Genomic DNA, 13,771 nt, shown 5'->3' on the forward strand with positions numbered 1-13,771 from the left:
TATTTATAAATAAATAAATAAATAAATAAATAGATAGATAGATAAATAGAAAATGGGAGGTGAAGTCTGGGGGGGGGGGAGCTGCCAGGAAATACTGTCATCACCAGCTAAAGGAAAACGATCTCCTCCATACTCTCCCTCCGTGTATATGGGTCACTATCATGTGAGGACATGGTTCCTGAATTGTGACATCGTCTTGCACTTTAAAAAGGAGTATCAGCAATACCTATGTGTTACCAGAATACAAACAGCAAATGTCATCAGTAAGCCACTGTTTCCACCCTGGGAACTTGCAACATCCAGCTAAGTGAACTGCATACATCTTTCTGGCTCCAGACACTGCTAATCCAACCCTCAGCTACTTGTAACCAAACCCATTCCTGATTCAAATCAGTACCTTACATCAGCATAGCGCTTCACAGTCTTCAAAACCCTTTTATAGCCACTGCCTTATTCAATCCTGCCAACACCTTGGAAAGAGACAGTGTAACCAGTGTGAGCCTTCATTTTTACAAATATAGAAACTCTGGATATCGGAAGAACTAGAGAATCTTTGTTTCTGTCTCTCTTGGAGTTCACAAACTATGATCTACAAGCCAAGCAAATAAAGGAACATTTTTTTTTTCATTCTTGAAGAGCAAAAATTTAAAACTGGAAGGACACCCCTTCTTGGCATGCACATTTTTTGGTGTCCTTAGTAAAGATGTGTTGAGATACATCACGTGTGCTTGTTCCCACGCTGTCCACGGCTATACTAGGGCTGTGGTTACAGAGCTAGGTACAGGTGACCAACTGTGCGGCCCACAGCCTGAACCAGCTGTTCTCTAGCCCTTTCCAGAAAGCTCTTCAGAACCCTGCTATCCTGTCATATCTACTCAAAACTTAAAAAAATAAAAAAGGGAAAATCTCAAGTTCCAATAAAAACTGAATGGAGTGGTAGGAACAATATCTTGTACACCCTAGTGCAGTGATCTAACTTTTGGTTTGCTGTTTATCATTTTTTTCTTCCTCTGTAACCTACTGACAGGATGATAATCCCTAGACTGTCCAGATAGGAGCAGGAGAATGCCTGGACTGGCTGTTAATTAATCAGTCTGGCTTGTGTTCTTCCTTTAGTAAACACCAGAATGCAGCTGTTTAAAACAGTAACAGTCCTTCAATCAAAAAGAAAAATCGAATGCCCCATCAGGCCAGGAGGCAGCAGCTTTTTCTTCTCTAAGATTTGCCATCCTGTGATTGTCAACAAATCTGCTAAATCTAGTATAAAGCTCACAGAAGAACTTCCGGGGAGATTAGAGGCGACCGTATTATTTAAACCAAGATTACACAAACCAAACATAGCAGGTAAGATAAATAAATCATTTTATTTCTTAACTGATTTCTAGTTTCAATCTATATAACACGATATTTAATGAATAAAGCATCTCATTAGGTAAGAAAACATATACAGAAACATTTGCCACAGGATGTAGTGCTTTTTGTTCGGTTGCTTTTTGTTTGATTGTTGATTTTTGTGGGCTTTTGCTTGTTTTGTTTGACCCAACTTTTTGTGTAGCCCAGGCTGGCCTCAAAGTCTCTCTGTAGCTGAGGTTAGACTTGAACTCCTGGCCTTTCTTGACGCCACCCATCAAAAGCTAGGATTTTAGGCCTACACCACCACAGCTGCCTCTCCAATACATATTTTGCATCCTTTAAAAATGAGTTGAAGGGAGCTGGAAAAGGCTCTGTCCACAAGGGCTGCTGCACAAGCGTGAGGACTTGAATCCACATCCCCGACACCTGCAGCTAATCCTAGACCTGAAAAGGTAAAACTCAGTAGATCCTGTGGGCTCACTGACCAGCTCACCTGGCCAATCAGTGAGCGCTGAGATCAGTTAGAGACTCTGTCTCCAAAGAACAAAGTGGAGAGTGACAGAGAAAGACACCCAGTGTTGACTTTCTGGCTACTACAGAAGTGTATACATAAATACACATAGCCCAGAGAACACATGCACCACACACATGCGCAAGCGCGCACGCACACACACACACACACAGACTCGATTTAGTTGAACTGAATTGCTGTCTTAGCATATATGAGGCTTTGGGTTTTATCTCCAATATCAGAAAGAAAGAAAGAAAGAAAGAAAGAAAGAAAGAAAGAAAGGAAGGAAGGAAGGAAGGAAGGAAGGAAGGAAGGAAGGAAGGAAGGAAGGAAGGAAGGAAGGAAGGAAGGAAGGAAGGAAGGAAGGAAGGAAGGAAGGAAGGAAGGAAGGAAGGAAGGAAGGAAGGAAGGAAGAGGGAGGGAGGGAAACAGAAAAAGAAAAAGGAATAAAAGAGAGCTGGTGAGATGGCTCAGTGGTTAAGAACACTAACTCTTCCTCCAGAGGATCCAGGTTCAATTCCCAGCACCCACATGGCAGCTCGCAGATGTCTGTAACTCCAGTTCCAGAGAATCTGACATCGTTATACCAATGTGCATAAAATAAAGTTCAATAAAGTTTTTTTAAAAAAAGGAATAAAAGAACAAATTAATTGAACTTGAAAGTTCATGAGCCATAAGGAAAAGTATCTTTAAACAGCATACACACACATATGTATATACACACATATGCTCAGAGTCTACAATCTTCTAAGATTGATCTGAAAATGTTTTTCCCATTATTATGGCTCTAGGTTAAACTGCTTCACTGAGCCCCTGCAGGTCAGATCCACGCATCATCTACAGATTCCTTGTACTCGAGCAGCTGAGTCCCAGAGCCTGTCAACAGCTTTACCAGTCTGTAGCTCTCTTTGCTGGTCACTAAAGAGTTTTCTAAGATGTTTTTAACTACACTCCTACTACTGGCCATCATCTCGGGGCCACAGATTCTCCAAGTGGAAGGTTTGTTGAAGCGTTTCAGAACTCCTAGCTCCATGAGCTGGAGAACATGGTGTTCTTAGGCTAGCAGCTGTCTGGCTCTACGATGACTACCAGGACCCTGGAGCTGGCCTGCCCCCTCACGTGACAGAAGTAGACAGCACAGAACAAACACAAACAGCTGCCTTCATTCCGGCAGTTTCAACCTTGCACAGGCTGAGGAAGAGTTGCTGCATCAGAAGGGAACGTGCTTGCGAGGGGTGGGGGGAGCCCTTGAGACACACAAGCAAAAAGTCAGGCCACATCCAAGTGACCTCTACCACCCGACAGAAAGGGCGCTGCAAAATGCGCAGACATTTTTCTTAAGTGATGGTTGCAAACGTTCTTTCCCTCCTGCATAAACACCTCATTTTAGTGATAGTATATTCTCTGAAAAAAAAAAAAGTAGAAAACTGGTCACTGTGTGACCTTAGGAATGAAGGTTCGAAGATGGCATGAGAGACTGGCTCCTTTGTAACTGAAAATGGAAGGTGACGTGTGTGCCCTCACCAAGTGATTGCACTAAGTGTTCATTACATTTTAAGATTATCTGTTACACATCAGATATGATCTCAAACTAGAGTTACTAAAACCCGATTCAGGATCTGGCTTCAAAGCTGCTCCTTCATCCTCTTACGTGCTAGGAGCTACTTCCTGCATGATAGACATTAAAGAGACAAAAGACCAAGATGTGGTCCCTGTCCTCACAAAACATTTTGTCTAACAGAGCCATACGTTGTATCCATTCAGTCAAGAGAACGAAAGAGTACAGAACACAGGACACAGAAAGGATGCTCCAAAAACATCCAGCATGTGTTGAACCTATAATTCGGGTTCTTAGAGAAGCTAAATAAGAAGGAGAACCCAAAGAAAATCATATAGGCATCCTCCTGAATATTAAACTTCATCAGGCGATGAAAGGAGACAGAGACAGAGACCCACATTGGAGCACCGGACTGAAATCTCAAGGTCCAAATCAGGAGCAGAAGGAGAGAGAGCACAAGCAAGGAACTCAGGACCGCGAGGGGTGCACCCATACACTGAGACAATGGGGATGTTCTATCAGGAACTCACCAAGGCCAGCTGGCCTGGGTCTGAAAAAGCCTGGGTCAAAACCGGTCTTGCTGAACATAGTGGACAATGAGGACTACTGAGACCTCAAGAACAATGGCAACGGGTTTTTGATTCTACTGGACCTATTGGTTTCGTGGGAGCCTAGGCAGTTTCGTGGATGCTCACCTTACTAGACCTGGATGGAGGTGGGTGGTCCTTGGACTTCCCACAGGGCAGAGAACCCTGATTGCTTTTTGGGCTGACGAGGGAGGGGGACTTGATTGGGGGAGGGGGAGGGAAAGGGGAGGCGGCGGTGGGGAAGAGACAGAAATCTTTAATATATAAATAAATAAATTTAAAAAAAAAAGAAAATAGTCTCCTGGAGGTATCATTCACTCATTACAGGAATACTGTGATAGTCCAACACTGGGAGTTCTAGTCCTGTAACCAGCATATAAGCTGTATCAGTTAGCTACTGCCAAAGCAATGCTGTGTAACAACCACAGAATCCTAGTGGCATACACGTGTTTATTACTCATCTACCCAGAGAGGCCAAAGAACCTTCTCTGATGATCTTTACCACTCACTTACGTGTCTGGGATAAAAGGGGAAGGTCAGACTCTCTGTTTATCTAAACTGACCTTGGCTGTAAAGATGGACCACCACTCCTCTGTTTCGAGGATCTCACAGCTTTCAGCCGGATAGCACAGGAGTGCTCTCAAGGCAGCAACAGACGTTGGAAAGGGCAAGTCCAAACATGTCACCCGCATGGATCTTGACTCAAAGGGCATACCTTCACCACTATTGCATTCTACTGGACACAACAGGCCCTCGTGCCAGTGCAGATTGTGGGATGGAGAAGCAAACACCTCCAGTTTTAGTGCAAGGAACTGTAGTCGCAGGACAAGGAACACAGTTGCAAAAAAAAAAAAAAAAAATTAAAGAAAAGAAAAAAGAAGAAACATTACGGCAATTTACTACCAAACCGTGCCACAAGAGCAGCCTCTAAAGTTCCTCTGTTGGTTTTAATCATCTTCTTTCTTCCACCAGAGTTGATTTCAGATGATTTGGTTGATGTCAAAAATTAAACCCATCCTCAACACCAAGGTAGTTGTTCCCTATGGATAGGTAGATGCTACCTCTTACTTTTTTTATGAATCCTGGTAACTGCCAACACATGATCTTATGAAAAGAAATGCCTGAGGGGCATTTGTCGGATGACTGAACAGCTATGTATGCATGCCATAACAGTGTTAGGAATGACAGCTGCATAGTAAGACGGAGTTGATCCCCTCAGGTGAGCATGGTGACATGGGTAATTCCAATATGTAAGTGTTCCTGAGGGTGTGTGTGTGCGTGTGTGTGTGTGTGTGTGTGTGTGTGTGTGTGTGTGTGTGTGTAAAACAAACGTCAACGTTGGATATCTTTAATAATTTCTTCACCAAGCTTTGAAATAACTGAGCCATGTCCCCAGGCCACTCCTGGGTCTATATTTTTAAATAAACAATTTCATATTATTTAATTATTCCAATTAAGTTTATTTATTGATTATTATTTATAAAATAATTGTGCCTTGTTAATTATCAGTTAATTATCCAGATTAAATCAAATGCTTGCCTCCTACTCTGCCTACCCAACATTGCAGAAAGAGACTCCTATTCACCTAAGCTTTCGTTCCCAGTTTCTGAAATCCCCTTCCCATTTTTCTGCCTTGCTTTTTCACATAACAAAGTCATTCAGCAAACACATTACATGCTAGACTCATGCTGGTGATGTGATGGTCTGAATTCCCCTGGGGATGGAGAAGTGAACATCACCATGATTGTCACAGGAGAAAGAACATAGTCACAAAAGAAGAGCAAAAGCGATTGACGCAGCAAGTGGTATCACTGCCGGAAAGAGGGGGTGACTGGAAAGGAGGAAGTCATTGAACTGAAGTTCTTTACTCCTGGGGAAAAAATGGAGTCTCATAAAGTGATCTCAGAAACCTCATGCAAATTTAGTAGATGATTTGCAATCTGACCCTTGTTAAAGAAACTTCCAGAAGCCATAGATAACCTTCTCAATGCCAGGGTTGGTGCTGTCTCTCAGAATCGCTCCCAGACCTTTTCATGCTGAATTCTTCGAACAAAAGCCTGCAAAGGGGCTTTGTGCACTATTAATTCTTTACACATCTAGAACAGACTCTCAAGAAACTCCCAGCACTGCACATATGGCGTGTTACCGTGAATGGTGCCCCACACGTGGACTAATTGCCTGGAGAAAGGCATTAACACTTTCAGATCAGTATGATTCCACCTAGAGCGGCGCTGGGAGCGATAATTTGCTAAATCAGACCCCAGTGGCTCGGGAGAACAAGACGATATGAATTATTCCTGGGGAGTAATTTACAAACTCCAAAAATCTGGTTTATTACCTCACCTCGTCACAGGGCATCTCAGAGAGAGAGAGAGAGAGAGAGAGAGAGAGAGAGAGAGAGAGAGAGAGAGAGAGAGAGAGAGAGAGAGAGAGANGAGAGAGAGAGAGAGAGAGAGAGAGAGAGAGAGAGAGAGAGAGAGAGAGAGAGAGAGAGAGAGAGAGAGAAGTAGCAAAAGCGGGGAAATAGGTGGAGAAGCAGGTGAGGCAGGTGAAGCAGGTGAGGCTGGGAGGCCAGCAGTTACCAGCTTGCTAGGGGCAGGGCTGCCGCCCCGACTGCCCACTCATTCAGCAAGATTTCTTCCCAGTTTTAATTTAGGGTTTTTGAACTGAATTTTCAGTTAATGGGGCTGGTATTTAGTGAAGTCCTAAGATGTAAAATGAGGAACCTCACTCCCAACCTTGCTGCTCATTCAGCAAGGGGATTGGCTTGAGGCACGCATAAGAAGTGCAAAATTCCACACTTCCATTTGTTTCTATTAAACCCATCAATGTTTACAAGGACCCACTAGTTGATTAATTCAGTTTTTCTGCATTGAAGAAAACAGAGAAGGTTTTAGGGGAAGGGGTGTAAGTATAAAGAGAGACTGTCCTAGTGTGCCTTGCCTAAGCTAGAAGGGTCGTAAGTCATCCACTTTACAGAGGGACAGAACAGTCTAGGCTGTAGTCTACTAACTATGCAACTAACACAGGGCATTTTTAGCCTGAAAATCCAAGTACTGACTCCTTAGCTCACAGGCAGTTCCACCGTGGCAGTATTCTCTAGCTCCCTTGTAAATTCCAGCTACTAAGGAAGGTCCCAACTTCTTTGCAACACGCACTAGGTATTCTGCAAAAGAATAAAGAAGCAGGCTGGAGGCTACAACAGGAAGCCTGTCACAAGTTCGAGACTAGCCTGGGCTAAATAGTGACTGTTTCAAAAACAAACAAACAAAGGGAACAGGTACACAGGTACCTTGGTTCCCTACTGCCAACCTCTACTTAACTCTACTCAGTCTCCCCTGTCCTCAACACACGCGTGCAAGTGCACACACAGACACACAGACACACACACACACACAATGGGGGCGGGAATCCAGCACTCTCTGTGACTTTGGAGCTTACACACACACGCACATACACATACACACAGAGAGAGACACACACAGAGACACAGACACACAGAGACACAGACACACATACACACACAATGGGGGCAGGGATCCAGAACTCTCTGATTTTGGCGCTTACACACACACACACACACACACATACACACAGAGAGAGACACACACACACACACACACAAAGGGGGGTGGGGATCCAGCACACTCTGCACTCTACTGGAAGCTTTACTAATCCCCAAAAGGCAGCGATCAAACACTTGACCCTGAGGTACCTACCCACCGATAGATTCACAACACAAGCCCTATGCCTAAGGCTCAAGAAATGATGCAAAAGAGTGGAAAAATTGTAAGACTCAGAGGACCAGGACTCCTGTTTCTACGTGGTGTCTTCTATAAGTGACAGGGAAGCTGCACCCAATGAAATCTCAAAATGATAGCCCCCTAAACAAGACCCGCCCAATGACACCAGTTGACAAGTCAGTGTGAATGGGGGAATTTCACAAGGTCCCTTCCCTTGATGACCTGCTACAGTCCATTAATGGCTGCTAAAAGAGAAAGAGAATTCCGTTTTCTCTAGGGATGATCCCAGATAGGTTATCCAGTTCTAAGCAGTCAGCTCTGCACACACACACACACACACACACACACACACGAGCTTCACTAAATGGACTCAGCAGATTCTATTTGGGTATACATGTGTGTGAAAAACAATAATTGAAGAAGTCAGGAAGTTGAGAGGGAGTGGAGGGCTTGGGAAGAGTTGGAGTGCGGAGAAAGAGAGGTAGAAAACATATAAATACAATACTTGTGTATGAAATTCCCCCCCCAAAAAAAACTCAATTCAAATTTTTCTAACAGACAGTAATCAACTTCCTGTCAAACGTTTGCCCCCCATCCGCTTCTCATCAAGTGTCACTACCAGTAAAATGCCGATTGTTTCCTCTGAGTTTTGACTCATTTCTTGCTTCAACAAATTACACTAAAGCCACACGTTCACTAAGAAAGACACAGCACCCCTCAGAGTGCCCCCTCCCGTCCCCGTACATCGCTGAAGCAATCTGTCCTGTGCTTACTCAGACAGAAGACGTGGGCCATTTACTTAGGTGCCTGGAATCAGACACCTAACCATCCTGCCTTTGCTCTTCTGGCGAAACACAGTGACTGGACTGGACAGACGACTCAGCCCCTTCAACCTCTTCATCCCGTGACTCCCTGTCCCTCAGAGGAACGGTGTGCATCATCACACTCTCTGATCGCAGTCTTCTTTCTGGGGAACGGGAGTCTCATAAAGTAATCCCAGGAACACAAAATAGAACGAGTGGGTAACTAGCCAACCTGATCCTTGTCAAAGAAACTGCTGGAACTCATTGGTAACTCCTTCCCCCCATTCCCCGCCAGGACCGATTAATTAGGAGAAACAATTTGCTCCAATGAGGTTTGTGTTCCTTCAGTGTTTTGGAAAAAAAATAAATGACCACTGTGGTGCCTCTTTTACTCTTTTCTTTATTTCTCGTTTTTAAGTGGTCTAAAGACACATTGAAAATGCCCAGCAAGGAGTAAACAAGCATGGGATAATTCCCTGCCCCATAAAGTGGTGACTTCTAAAAGGAAATTGCCAGTCTTAAAGATGGATTCCATTTCAACCGTCAAGACCCAAGTTACAGGGGAGTCCAGTTCCCACCCTCACAGGCACAGCAGCTAAAAAATCCCATTGAGAACTCTTCTGGAACTCTCTGTGAATGGCCACAGGCTCACCCACCCTCTATGGAACTCTCTGGGAATGGCCACAGGCTCACCCCCACCCCTCTACTTCTAAAAACTTTGAGTAAGAATGCAGGCACACTCTGCGTGAGTCTCCTCCAAGTTCCTCTGTGTACCGACTCGGTGAAAGGCTTACTTCATCTTTCCATAGCCTATGCTACCTTAAATTATTCTTTGTCGTTTACCTTTGGGTTTCTCTTCCCAGGGACCTAAGACCCTGGAACATAGGCAGTACCATATGTTCAGACATCTTCAGCTTAGAGATCCCGTGAAGAAATGAGTGCAGTGGTAAGTTAGTCAGGGATTCAAATTGGTGCTCTAGAAGAAGAGGTGTGAGCGTTGGTTTCCTCTGACCCCTGGGCAAGGTTTTCTAGATGAAAAGTAGAAATTCGGGGACAACGTTAAGAATCCAGGGCTGCTGTCATTGTTACTTAATCAGAAAACACTGCACTGGGAGCCAAAATCGCTGTCTTCCATACACTGCCAGGAATAGGTTCAAGCCCTGCAGATCCTCCTGTCCTCGAGATGATGGAACCTCAGAGCTATGGGGTCTTCCCCTTCCGGTTTGCTGGGGTACAGAGTTGCAACAGCAAGCCGCACTAAATGCCTGCTTCTTGCTAATCTGTGTCTGAAGTGTACATTAAAAAAAGAAAAAGAACCGGGCGGTGGTGGCGCACGCCTTTAATCCCAGCACTCGGGAGGCAGAGGCAGGCGGATCTCTGTGAGTTTGAGACCAGCATGGTCTACAGAGCTAGTTCCAGGACAGGCTCCAAAGCCACAGAGAAACCCTGTCTCGAAAAACAAAAAACAAAACAAAAAAAAAAAAGAAAGAAAGAAACTGTTCTGTATGCATGGGGTAATCCTGGACATAAATATTGTCTCAAAACTAGAAAGATTTATTTCAACTCTCAGTTGAATATCTTCAGTTTGGCCAGGTATGGTGCCATATGATTTTAATACCAATGTTTGTGAGGCAGAAACACACAGATCTCTGTGGGTTCAAGACAAGCCTGGCCATAGTAAGTTCCAGGATAGCCAGGGTTACACAGAGAGCACTGGCTGTTCTGGCTGTTCTTCCTTAGGACCTGAGTTCTATTCGCAGCACCCACGCCACCGTTCACAACCCTCTACAGCTATAGTCCCGTGGGATCTGATGCCCTCTTCTGGTGTACAGCTGGACATGCAGACAAGACACCCATGTGCAAACATAAACCAATCCTAAAAGCGTCTTCAGTTTCCTTTATGCTACAACTGAAGATAATTTCTATGTCAAGAGGCAGCCTCTTGTCCTAGAAGACCTCAAAGTACGTTTCCTACTTTTGCTTTAAAGAAAAAGAATTGTAAAACGACCACAACAATAAACATGGGAAAGTTTTTCAGGCCTTCTGGGATCTGCTACTCAAAAGACACTGGCTTAGGGGGCTGGGGAGAAGGCTTCTCTTGCTTCTCGGCTGCCAACGCCTGCCCGGCTTCACACCTGTAACCCAGCTCCAGGGCATCTGCTACTCTCTTCTGGCCTCCATGGGCACCTGCACACACGTGGATAAAAATAAAGTAAATCTTTAAGCAGAGATGGGGGGTACTTGTCCACTCCAAAGCCTAGGGTGGTCTGGGCATATTTTATGCTTTCTCCAGGGTTTCGCCAGCAGCGTGCAGAGCAGACGCATCAAACCGGTTCTCATTTTATTTCACACCATGATTGCACATGGGCCCTTCTATGAACAATGCCATGGTTGGAGTGCAAAAATCCCCCACCCCCGGATGCCTGTGTTTGCACACCGGCCACTCTATTTTGAGAGGTTGTAGAACCAACTGGATGTAATGCCCAGCTGGCAGGAATACTGCCCCGGTGTCATAGGGGTGGAGCTTATGGGCTGTCTCTGCTTCTTGATCCACCAGCATAGTTGAAGCCCTGGCCATCATGCCTTCCCCACCATGAAACCAAAATAAGTCTTTAGTCCCTTAAGTTGCTTCTCCTCAAGCACTGGTCACGGTGAGAAGAAAGTAACTAATATGGATGGGTATGTTTATAGAGGAAGGAAGTTGTACCTCATTTAACAGACTCCTGTACCGGGCACGGGGTAGTTAAAACTCCAAATGCTGGCCATTAACACAGCTCTCTCTGTGTGAGCAGCCACTGAGAAGGGAAGGTACAAAAGGACCCCAGAAAGATTCCTCGGCAAAAAGGCCGGGGCTGTACACTCTGAGATGTAAACAGCTTGGACTCAGACAATTGGCCCAGGAATTGTACCTGATCAGGGGTCTGCCCGTCTCCAGGGTGACTTGCAGTCTATGAGGAGGCCTGACGAAAGCGGCCAGTCCGGCTCAAATATTCTGTGAGTGTGCAGCCGCAGTTGCTTTCACTAAAGAAATTTCAACGTGAGGTCACCAGAGAGCTGAACAGTTGGTGGCAGGAGCAGAAGCCAAAGGACACCGGGAGGAAATCAGGGAACAAGGAGCTGAATCGCCTTGGCGGCTAAGCCCCGTTAGTAGGACAAGCAGATGCCTGCTGCTGAGGGGGCCGCAAGATAACCCCAGCCCGGAGCTGCATCCTGAATGACCTTCCAGTTCCTGGACTTCAATCCAGTTTTCGTGAGACCTGGCTGAGCGGCCTTTCCGGAAGGCTTTTGGGAGACACGTGGCTGAGTGCTGGAGAATTCCGGTCAGCCTTCCTTTCACAGCTAAACCGGTGGCATCTGTCCCTCGCAGCCCCTCATCCAATCATAACAATGCTCAAGGCCTAGCACTGTCTCTAGCATACAGCAAGCGCTAAAATAATAATGATAATAAAATAAAATTAAATAAATAAATAAAAATTGCAGGTGTTTGGAGGGCCTGCCCAAGCCCAGGGCGAAAAAAGCCTTAGAATGAAATCACTTATGCTAGAGAGAGAGAGAGAGAGAGAGAGAGAGAGAGAGAGAGAGAGAGAGAGAGGAAGAGGAAGAAGAAGAGAGAAATATTGATTAAAGTCAGCTTCATATTCCAAATAATGCTAAACTGGGAATGAATATGTTGAGCTTTTCCTTGGGCCCAACCTAAGATACTCTGCTACCATGCCTCTATAAAGAAAGAAGTATCACATTGTGCAGACAGCGGAGAGCATCCTGCTTCCAGGTGAGGTGTGTTTGGAAGGCTTGCTTTGCACTTGGTTTAATCTCTCAATCACAGTAATGTTAGTAAGAACAATTTTCCGCCCACGCCAACTCCGCTGACAAGCCTCCAAAGGAGCTGATCTTTGACTCTGAGCACTTGTAATAATATGTGATCTTCCCCCCACATTGCCACACACATTTCCCTATCTATTGTCTCGGCTTCTTCGGGGACACATACTCCCCAACAACCGGATGAGTCATGAAATAAGATGTGCATAGATGTAAAGTGAGCCTGTTTATGCTTTCCCTGTCGCCGACTAAGAAAATTAAAGAGAGCCTCCTAAATTCAGGTCCAGTGGTTTCTAGCGAACAGGTTTCCCTGAGCAGAGACGTACCTTATTTAGCCTATATCAAAGATAGAGTAAACTCCATGCCTCTGTGAAGAGAACGTATTTACAGTTCAGCCATGCGTAGGGTGTGCAAGGACTTGTCCTCCCCTTGTCCTTTACCAGGAAGGTTCCTGGCTGCTTCTGGTGCTCAGCTAAACAACAGGAGGAATGCTGAAAAGGTCTCTACCTCTCCCCTTCTCAGAGCTCTGGAAGGAAGGCCGAGTCCATCTCGCTGCAAACTGCTGGACCCAGCCCTCTGCTCCCTTAGGTTCCCCAAACACTTTTTCAAAACTCTGGACCAAGGCAGGTTTTGCCCTACCTCCCTTGACCTCTTCCTGATAAAGTGATCTTACGCCTCTGGAATTGGGATTTTGAATGTATGTGCCTACCCCAAGTCTGGTATTATATTACAACGACATGGAAACGGAGCCTAGGACTGAGCAGTCGGCCAGCCTCAAAAGCCTTCTTCACTGCCTGCCATGTAATACATGATATGCAAAGCCTCTGACTTCAGCCAGCAGATATTTAGAGACCGTGTTGGCCCTACCATGGGGACTAAACTAATGTGTGTTTAGGTCAGAAAGCGAATCAGAAAAGCCACTGGAGGGCACGTCACGCAGTGAGCGCTCTATAAATGCATCCCCACTCGCAGCGTCCCTTGGCAAACGCTCTGCTCTCCTCTCCCTGCTGTTCCGCGCTTCTTCTCGGTGCTGGGAGAACTTCGGCAGGCAGTTGTCTTCTTGACACAGCCTTCTGCCTTGCAGAAAAGCGGGAGGGCGCGACAGTCCAGGAGGAAGGACAGCCTTCGAAGGGCGCGAAGGAAGCCTCAGAGTAGCCTCCAGCAGTCAGAGCGCCCTCCTTCGGAGCTCCGGACGTCGCCACCAAGTTGCGATTGTCCCCTGGGGCTGCTGTGAGCTAAGCTCTTCGCGTTTCTGTGGATCTACCCGGCTAGAAGGAGCGAGCCCCGCGGAGGTTCCTGCACCCCTAGGAGGGGCGCTCCGCGTCACCCACTCGCACCCCAAGCCCGCGCCTCAGCAGCTCCAGCGCCTCTTCCCCGGATCTCCGTTCCTCCCCCAA

The sequence above is a fragment of the Alexandromys fortis genome, unplaced genomic scaffold (genome assembly GCF_014885135.2).
Source record: "Alexandromys fortis isolate MF-2015 unplaced genomic scaffold, M_Fortis_MF-2015_v1.1 scaffold_37, whole genome shotgun sequence".
Lineage (NCBI taxonomy): Eukaryota > Metazoa > Chordata > Mammalia > Rodentia > Cricetidae > Alexandromys > Alexandromys fortis.